This window comes from Gadus morhua, chromosome 8 (genome assembly GCF_902167405.1).
Source record: "Gadus morhua chromosome 8, gadMor3.0, whole genome shotgun sequence".
Taxonomy (NCBI): Eukaryota; Metazoa; Chordata; class Actinopteri; order Gadiformes; family Gadidae; genus Gadus; species Gadus morhua.
In genome coordinates, this window is record NC_044055.1 from 21,429,741 (window position 1) to 21,440,176 (window position 10,436).

General features: G+C 48.0%; 1 protein-coding gene across 1 annotated transcript in view; it reads right to left on the bottom strand.

The window, feature by feature from the left end:
* Window positions 1-10,284, bottom strand: part of gng12a (guanine nucleotide binding protein (G protein), gamma 12a) — a 28,417-nt gene extending 18,133 nt beyond the window's left edge. The window contains exon 1 of the mRNA XM_030363714.1: window positions 9,903-10,284. The gene's annotated coding sequence lies outside the window, so the exon portion shown is untranslated. The remainder of the gene's footprint in view (window positions 1-9,902) is intronic.
* Between the last annotated feature and the right edge of the window lie 152 nt (window positions 10,285-10,436).

A 10,436-nucleotide genomic window follows, 5' to 3' on the forward strand; every position in this document is an offset into this window, starting at 1 on the left:
GAGAGCTCACAGGGAGACAGCGGAGGTGGACCCCCGCACAAAGACACAGTGTAGTACAACACCCACCCAACCCACAACCCACCCCCGGTCTGTTTTTGCTACCATGAGCTAAGTGAGAGCCCGGCCTTGTTCCACAGCGCTCACAAATGGACTTCTTTACACTATCAATCACTCCAGGCTTGTTCTGAGAAAAAAGGGATTTCAGTCCTTTTGAAACTTGAATGAATCACTGACGTTGTGGTTTTTATGCACCACCTGATTTCTGGGGAGACACAAGCAAACAACTGTGCATCCCGCTGGACACCTGGGCGTGTGTGTGTGTGTGTGTGTGTGTGTGTGTGTGTGTGTGTGTGTGTGTGTGTGTGTGTGTGTGTGTGTGTGTGTGTGTGTGTGTGTGTGTGTGTGTGTGTGTGTGTGTGTGTGTGTGTGTGACAGGAGACAAAGCCCTCGGGCATCCCGTGGATTACAGCAGGTATAAAGGAAGATCAGTCTTTTTCCAGCACAGACAACGCGGCACGCATACAGACACACACACACACACACACACATGTGTGTGCAATCATGCATACGCAATCAGAGACACTAGCAGTCGCACAAGGAAACACACACATTCACAGAAACATGCAAAAAGCTGCACGCACACAAAGGCATGAGAGAAACATGCACACACACGCTACCAGACACCAACACAGAGACACAAACACGTAGAAAACCAGAGACACAGAGAAACACGCATCCCTGCCCCCATGCACATGCAGCCACACACACACACACACACACACACACACACACACACACACACACACACACACACACACACACACACACACACACACACACACACACACACACACACACACACGCACGCTGAAGATCATTTCCCTGCGCACACACAGACAGTGTCCCATCTAGCAGTTGCGCATAGCCTTTGTTTGGGAAAACCAGTCGACCCCCCCCCCCCCCGCTCCCATTCACTAATAAAGAGTGTAAGGGCTGAGGTATCCATCAAACTGACACCTCCTCTGTGCGCTGCACAACAAAACAGGAGATAAAACACACACACGCGCTGTTGGGGCCATATCCTGAACATTCATTGTTTCCCCAAAGAGGCGTGCTAAATGCTGTGACTGTCTCTTCCCCGGACCATACTCCAATAATAAACCAGGTTTTTATTTTTTGTTAACATTTTAAATGGGAATTATTTGTCATCATCACACACATGATGGATTCATCGGAAGGCTGCATCAAACTCCTTGATTTCTCCCCTCAGGATCAGGAATGTGAAACTTATTATGTAAATGTTTGAACTTTGCCCACGAAACTAAGCGTAGGTGTCAAGGTGTGTGGCACGGTGCCTGCCTTCCCTCCATAGGAAGTCCACCTCTAATGACATCCTTACTTACCTGTTGGGCAGGAAGTCGGCCATGCAGAATGGAATGAGCACAATACTCCCACCTCGAAACCAGGAGAGGAAGTGGCCATATTTGGGCAGGAGGATTATGAAATAAGGAGAGGATGTGTGAGCCTATTTGCTTCGCAGCGACAGGGGAAAGTCCTCTTGCGTCTTCCTGGAGAGTTGTACAGGAAAGCTGGCTCGGAAAAAACAGGGGATTTGATTGGTCGGGAAAAACACTGATATGTTTGAGTGGAATCATTTAAAGTCCAAATAGAAAAGTCATTGATGACCTTTGATGGAATATTGTACACACACACACCTCTTCATTGATGGAATACTTTTTCCAAAAGTTGGGGAGTCAGATTGACAGACTGACAGACTGACTGACCTCTATACAGCTTCTCACTATTGCTGCATCAATCATCCAACATAAAGATAAATTAAGGTAATCCCAGACGGGAGATTCAGGAATTCAACGCTTGGCCTGGTTGATAGAGGTCTACTGCCCAATTATGGACACAGAGCATAAAGTTACTGTACAACTTAAACAGTCGCCATAAATATGAATGCCAGTCAGGTCAGCTGTGTTTCTATTGACCGTTGCTAAAGCTACAACGTACACACACTAAATGGACCACAACCGCACACAATCAGCCACGGCGAGCAATAAAGACAAGAAGGCGTTCTGCGAGACCTACGACATATGCACATGTCACAGGCGCCACATAAAAACACTGAAACACACATACACAGACACACACCCACACACATACACACACACACAGCCTCTCACTATCAGCACTGACAAAAAAAACAGGTACATCACATGCACACAAGCCACTTATCTATCACTCTGGTTGAGTATAAATGCAATTAAGTTAATATAAGGGTTGACAGTCGACAAAGGCTTATGTTTGGACCACCTGGCAATGCCAGGGTGGCAGATGGTGCATGTGTGTGGGTGCCTGTGTGCGTTCGTACGTGTGTGTGTGTGTGTCATTGCCATTGGCATTAAAAACGCTAAAGTGCCCAGATCAATAACAAGTCTTGGCTGTCACCTTAGCAACCCAGTCCTCTGTCGCTGTACACCTGCGGCAGGCTTCAAGTCCTTAATATCTACAGAGTGGAGACATGGCGCTGCAGCTGGCCGTCAGCTAACAGAGAGGGGGAGATGAATAGCGATAGCTGAACTGAACTACAATAGAGAGGACCACTCCTATTCAGGATGCATACGGAGGATTGTATGGATCACAGAGGGTTATGCTAGCCTACAAATGGCATTTGTAGGCTATGCTCATATTAGCAAGTTAACAAGTTGTAGCAGTCACAATCTCCACGGCAACCCTTTTGAAAGCCTGAGGCCGAAGTTGACAGCTAATGAATGCTGTGATGCTACGGGCATGTGTTACCTGATTAAGATTATTCTTTAACAAAAGCCATGGTTTGTTTTTCAACTCCATCTGAAACTGGGCTTGTAAAGCTCTTTAAGCAGCAGGCAACTAAAGTTAAAAGTTCACTAGTTTGGAACACTTTGTAGTTAAGGGCCCACTTTACTAAAAGCATAAGATATCCCAGAGCTTTTGCTGTGGTATAACATGACTTAATGTTTTCTAACAACTTTATCAGACAGATTTTCTCATTGAGGGCAATCAAAGGGAATATGATCCGAGGGCGCCACTCTGTGGCACAAGTCAGAACTGCAGCGTAATACGGGTTGAGTAACTTGTTTTCGAAGTTGGTAAATCCGTAAAAATAAAGCAAAAAATAAATAGGTGTCTCTACGTTGTAAGGTAACACTTTATTCCTGTTTTGAAGGCAATCTAATTACAGCTGTGACTGTTATTATTTCTTCTCTCTCAGGCGTGTTACTCTTTGTCAGCTCAGCTTGTGTGAACTTGCCCCGACCAGCAGATATATGGGCTAATCAGGCTGATAAAAATGATGAGTCTGCATGTGTGATGGAACCTGTCTGTGTGTGTGTGCGTGTGTGTGTGTGTGTGTGTGTGCTTGCGTGCGTGCGTTTGCAGCCCCTCGTCTGTGGTTTGTATGTATGTGTGTGTTTGTGTTTGCAGGCATTTATGCAAATGGTGATGTTTTGTGTGTGTGTTTTAACTTGTGTTCTTGAGCATATTTTTAAGTAAGTGTGCATGCACACACACACACAAACACCAGGTGGGGAATAGAGTGAGAAGGAGATAGAGTGACACAGAGAGACAGAGAGGGAAAGAGAGAGGGTTCTGCGTGTGGCGCTGGTCACATTACAGTAAGCCTCATTGTTGCTGGGGGTTTATAAATAACCTTTTGTCAGCTGGAGTCTCCCCTTCTTCTTCTCCTCCTCCTCACTGTCCATTATGCACTACTAGCCTCTCCATGGCTTTGTTGGCCCACTCCCACACCTCCAAAAGCCCCTTGCAGCTTCAGAGTCCCCCCTGTTCCCTCCTGACATCCTGACGGTGACGTACACCACGACAGGACACCGACTGCATACATCAGCCTGACTCTCAGCAGTGCCTGGACGACTACATTCCTAACAGCGCTAGAACGGGTACGTTTGTGTACGTGTTCATGTGGAAATGAATAGATATCGTAAATCTATTTTTGGGCAAGCTTTCCATTCTGAAAGTAAACGTGATGGTGCTTTAGAGGTAAACATCAGGGTGGACGAATCAGCATCCAGCAGGATCCGCCTGGCCTCATCCGGTGGAGGTGAGCCAGATGGGGGTAGCTACGTAACGTCATGGATATTGCATATGCTCTGCTAGTTTAGTCTGAACCGGTTGACTGGAATCCCTGATGTTCTGCCGCCTCGCTGAAATGCAAAGCGCTAAACGCACGCACGCGCACACACACACACACACACACACACACACACACACACACACACACAGGATGGCCGTACACAGCATGTGGTTAATCACTGTGTTTACACAGCTATAGTTCCCACCACGGGCCTGACATTAAAGATAAATAAACGTAAGATTATACGTACAAATACGCATGAATATCTGTGAGACACACCTATTGACGTCACACATGTACGTACAAACACACCCACACACACAATAAGAAAAGGGGGTTGAGTGTGTCGTAGTCCATTCCAGGTCATTATTGCGAACGGACTGCTGACGCTTCCATATAAATTAAGAATGAACGCAATAAACGCCAACATGGCGGCCACCCGTGGAGCTCAGTATCCCACCGTGGGGTTCGGTGGACAGTGATGAGCAGTCCTGCCTCTCTGGCCCGCCCCTTTACTGTCAACAGGACGACCGTCAGAGGGACTCTGATATTGTTATCACCGTTACAAGGAACTTTGCCCGCCTGTCCGAGGTATACACGCTAAACACGTTAAATCCCCTTATCTACTTCCCGTTCTCCGTCCGATCACAGTCGAGGCAGTCTCAGGTATCGTCATCCACATCGTCATCAGCGCCATCAGGCCGGCGTGAGTCAGGGCGGCGTGCGTCTGACTCCAGGTGATGTGATGTGTGTGTGTGTGTGTGTGACTTCCGTCCACAGACAGAGAAGCCTGACCCATATACAGAACCCCTTCAGAGGAGACATGCACCTCGGAACAGGAAACAGTGATGAAGAAATATTCTGTGGCTATCTCTAACACAGATTCTAACCATCCCCACCCTGTTTCTCCTTCAACCCCAATTCTACCTTTCTCTCTCGTGACACCACCTTTATTTCTCTGTCTATTTCTCCATCAGCCTCAATTCTGCCCGTCTCTCTCTCTCGCTCTGTGTCTGTGCTGCTGACTGTCATTCCTCTCTCTGCCACAACAGACCGCTGGGGGGAGGATTGGAAGAGGGGAGAGGGAGGGTGGGGGGCATGTGTGTGTTTGTGTGTGTGTGTGTGTGTGTGTGTGTGTGTGTGTGTGTGTGTGTGTGTGTGTGTGTGTGTGTGTGTGTGTGTGTGTGTGTGTGTGTGTGTGTGTGTGTGTGTGTGTGTGGGGGTGTGTGTGTGTGTGTGTGTGTGGGGGTGTGTGTTCGTGTGTGTGTGTGTGTGGCTGATTAATTGAAAGCCTGGTTATTCTCTACAGAAGTGCATGAACTGAGCGTTCCTTCAACAGCAACTCTCTCTCTCTCACTCTCCTTCTCTTTCTCTTGTTTTCTCGCTCTCTCTCTCGATTGAGGCAAGATAGTTGCCATGGCAACCCCTTTCCTGATGTCGATCGGTGGAAATGTGCACATCTGGGTTTTTCTCTCCATCAGATTAGTGCATACGCGCTAACAGAGGCATGCTTCCTGAGGCCTGCACCACGGGCTCTGATATAATCATGCTTCTTGTTTTACTTACAGTTTAGATTTGAATTGTTCCAGGGCCAGTAGCATAGTGGCCTATGGTGATGCGCCATTACGCCCAGTCATTCTAGTTATTATTTTTCTTATTACGAAAGCATTAAAAAAGAAACCTGATAGTGATAGGTGGGACTAGTTATTTTCTTTCATGCCTGTTGTTGATTTAAACAAGCAGGCTCACACACTGAAGCCCCTATGACATCGAACCAACCTAGTGCTCAGCTTCTTCCCCCTCACCTACAACAACAATACACAGCCCAAACACTGTGGCAAGACTCAACCATAATACATTCAAAAGGCCCAAACTACACTGAAGCAAACTGGAAAAGCATCACTGGTTCCTCACGATTGCCACATACTGTACACTCACGCTGGCAAAGAAAGGTGAAGCAATATGTACAATTCCCTAGGATTTCTCAAATTGCGCTCTGTTTCTGACAGCTGTCGTAATCAAACATCTAAACTAAAATCACGTCCCAGTGACGTGATGTTAGAGAGAGAGAGAGAGAGAGAGAGAGAGAGAGAGAGAGAGAGAGAGAGAGAGAGAGAGAGAGAGAGAGAGAGAGAGAGAGAGAGAGAGAGAGAGAGAGAGAGAGGTCATTACTAACGATTATACATAAAACGTTAATTAACCGAGAGAAACACTCTTTTGAAGATGTCTGAAATGTATATCTGTCTGTAGAGAATCTGTATGTGTGCATGAGTGTGTGTGTGTGTGTGTGTGCGTGCGTGTGTGTTTGTATGTGTATGGGTCCATATGCGTGCATGTCATATGAGGATGCTGGCACTCGAGAGGAAACCCTGCATCCATCATTCTTGTCCATAAACAAAACCACGGTGACCAAGTGTCTTGCAGTCAAAGAGAGGAGATATTATAGCCCTTCCCCTCACACACACACAGACACAAACACACACACACACACTGGCTCAAAGACTAGAAGAGCTGCAAATCAAGTCAGGCTGCATTCTTGGCCTTCACGTAGCTGTAATGGAATCCTTGCAGCAGACAGCCAGGCAGAGAGGGAGACAGGCAGAGAGGGAGACAGGCAGAGAGGGAGACAGGCAGAGGGGTAGTCAGGCAGAAGGGGGTACATGGAGACAGGCAGATAGACAGGCAGACAGGCAGACAGAAAAGCAGACAGGCAGACAGACAGAAAGGTAGAAATGCAGATAGGTGGGAGGACAGGCAGACAGTCAAGCAGGCGGGCAGACGGACAGAAAGGTCGACATGCAGATAGGCGGTCATACAGGCAGACAGACAGGCAGGCAGACCGCATGCAGTCTCTACACCTAGCAGTTAAAACAATGGCCGCCACTGTTTCTCCCAGCTGAACTTGCATGGAAACCAGAGGTCCCACCGACATAAGCCTCGTGGTATGACCAACCCCCCCCCCCAACCCCACACCCGGCCCCACCCATCACCCCCACCCTGGAACAGCAAAGGAACTGCTCCACACACACACACACTGTTCTTTTTATACATTTAGTACATTAAAGATGTTACTAAATGAGAGTCACTAGAGTCACTAGAGCAGGGCCGCAGGCAGTCTCGTGGTGCACCAACAACGCCGCACAGAGGACGGGCTTGTGTGATGGCGCGAAGACGGCCGCGGCTCAGAGACGAGCAGGGAGGGACAGTTGAACCTCCCTGGAGGCTATATAGCTGTGTGATCGCTCCTAGACAGCGATCGGGAACTATGCAACTGACGCATAAAGCCAAAGAAAAAACACGGGGGGGGGCCTAGGGTAGGGTCGTGGGGGGGGCTAGAGAGTCCACAACATCCTGCTGAAGGCTTCTGGGTTCATTCCCTTCCATGCTGCAGGGCCTGCTGCTGCGCCCACGCTCGGGCAGGGCTCCCAACACACACCTGCTCGTCCAGACCGCGGGTCTGAACCTAATGGAAGTCACTTTGGATGGAAGCGTCTGCCAAATGACTCAATGGCGAGACGTGCGTCTGCGTGTGTGAGCGTGCATGCGCATGAAGGGTGGGGCGTATGGGGTGCCTCATCGCAAAGCCGAAAGAGGAAATGTCCCAAGAGGCTCCAATTTCCTTGGAAACCCCCAGAGAGCACCCGACTGAGACCACACCGTTCACTCTGTGGTGCACTAACACTCTCACACCGTTACGTTTGCTAGCTCACGTTTGAAATCTCCTAATGCATCGCGGAACGGCAAAGGCCATGAGACCGCGGGGGGATTATTGTGATGGGTGAACGGGTGCATGAGCTGATGACTGAACACAGTGGCTCAGTGTTCGCTGCGAGGAACGGCGCAGCGGGCGTCGTTGTTGTTCACCGTGCACGCTGGGCAAGATGAGACATGGCATGTTACATACATCATGCATCAGTCATCCACTCAGGTCACCAGTATAGAAAAGGTCCAAGTGCACCCGATGAGGATGCCAATGAGTGTGTTTGGATGATTGGGTGAGTGGGTGGGTGAGTGAGTGAGTGAGTGAGTGAGTGAGTGAGTGAGTGAGTGAGTGAGTGAGTGAGTGAGTGAGTGAGTGAGTGAGTGAGTGAGTGAGTGAGCGAGCGAGTGAGTGAGTGAGTGAGTGAGTGAGTGAGTGAGTGAGCGAGCGAGCGAGTGAGCGAGTGAGTGAGCGAGCGAGTGAGTGAGTGCAACCAAGACCTACAAAAAATGTATTACATATTTCTAGAAATTAGATTATTTTGTGAGATTTCCCTCCCCCCGCCCCGCCACACACCCACCATTGCCACCTCTCTCTCGCTCTTTCAACCACATCACACTGCGTTGGACATTAAGGGACCTGTTTCGGACGCCAGGGTTGAAGACACAATTCACTTTTTTCACAATAACCACCGGTATTCTAGGAAGTAATACAGGCATTATGTCGCCCCAACTGTGAATGCAGAGGGTTTGCCAGCCCACTGCTCTATGAATGGAGAGAGAGATACAGAGAGAAATAGAGACTAAGAAAGACAGACAGTGAGAGAGAGAGAGAGAGAGAGAGAGAGAGAGAGAGAGAGAGAGAGAGAGAGAGAGAGAGAGAGAGAGAGAGAGAGAGAGAGAGAGAGAGAATGGTAAAGAAACCTCATTCTATGTCTATGACCTAGTCTCCAGTAGTTATTATTCATCTAGTTTAATACTATGTTGCGGCTTATTTTTTAATTTTTGTTACCATGCCAATAAAGCCATTTTAATTTGGAGAGAGGGAATGATTGAGAGAGTTAGAGAAAAACAAAGACACAGAAAGACAGCGAGCGAAAGAGGGAGAGAGAGAGAGGTAGATTGGTAAAGACAAGTCATTCTATGACCTGGTGCACCGGAATTAGGTAATAATTTAGTTTATTATAATCATGTCTTATTTTAAAATGTTTTTTACCATGCCAATAAAGCCATTTTAATCTGGAGAGGGAGAGAGAGGGGAAAAGAGAGAGAGAGAGAGAGAGAGAGAGAGAGAGAGAGAGAGAGAGAGAGAGAGAGAGAGAGAGAGAGAGAGAGAGAGAGAGAGAGAGAGAGAGAGAGAGAGAGAGAGAGGATGGCAGTGGATAGGGTACTAATGAGTTGGATTTATCAATGGCCTGTCTGTATTCTGTCCTTCCCTAATGGCCGGGGGGACAACGACAGTGGCTGGGATGATGTTGCATGTAAACATCATAGCCACTGTCCCTATGTGTGGGGCCTTCGATTTTAGCCATCAGTTCAAGGCAAATGATCCGTTTCTCATGGTCTCTAGTGAACTACACACAAGCTGGCCGAACTGGAAGTGATCAACGTTGCAGTACGTGTAGGCTATTACATAAATCCTTACTAGCAAAGGAGTGGTCACCTCGCCTAGGTTCAGCTACTATTCAGAATATAGGGTGTGAAACAAAACAGGATGTATTATGTACACATTAAAGCCTGCTTCATAAGATGTAGGTGGGGCATGTGGACAAATAGGACTGGGAGGAAAAACATGATCTGACGGTATAACATAGAGTCGAGTCGTTCAATCACCTGTTGCATGCGAACACTTTCACCCAAATCACAGTGGAAAGACGACATAATAAAATATATATATGTTCAGTTAAAATGCTATAATGCCCCCAATGCTTGTTGGCGGATACATAGTACAACATAACAACTTGTAACAGACAGTAAGGTTCAAGGAAATCCAGGTTTTCTATCAGCGTGTCAGTGAGCGCAAACCTGTTGCTGCTGGTGGAGAAAAGGCACCCAGACCCCCGTTTACCTGTCCGGGTCAGCGATCAGCCTTCTGTTGGTGTCTCCTTCCCCTGGAGCTCCTGTCCGGGTCAGCAATCAGCCTCCTGTCGGTGTCTCCGTCCCTTGGAGCTCAGCGGGATCCGTCAACACACTGGGAGGGGACCTGGCTCCCACTCCGATACGCGTAGAGTCAAAACTGGATTAATGTCTTTACACCGAGAGAGGGATGGAAGCGGTAGACTTGAACACTGCTGCCTACTCTTGCCGCTTTCACTTCTTATCTGTAATATTTAATTATCTTTGACTTTTCTCCACGGTTTGACTGGACGTCTCCTCCTCACCAGGGCTTATTTTCTTCCAGTTGAGGCTTCGTGACGAGAACCGCGGAACTTGGTCGGGTGGATGATGCGAGATGCCACGACCCCTAGCGGAGGTTCAGAGAACATGTGTGTGTAGAGATATGGTGGAGTGTGATTTATAGAGCCGCCTTGCAGAGGCGCACATTACCTAGAAATCAGAGCATTCTTTTTAGGCCCCATGTTAGAGACCCTAGATTCTCCTA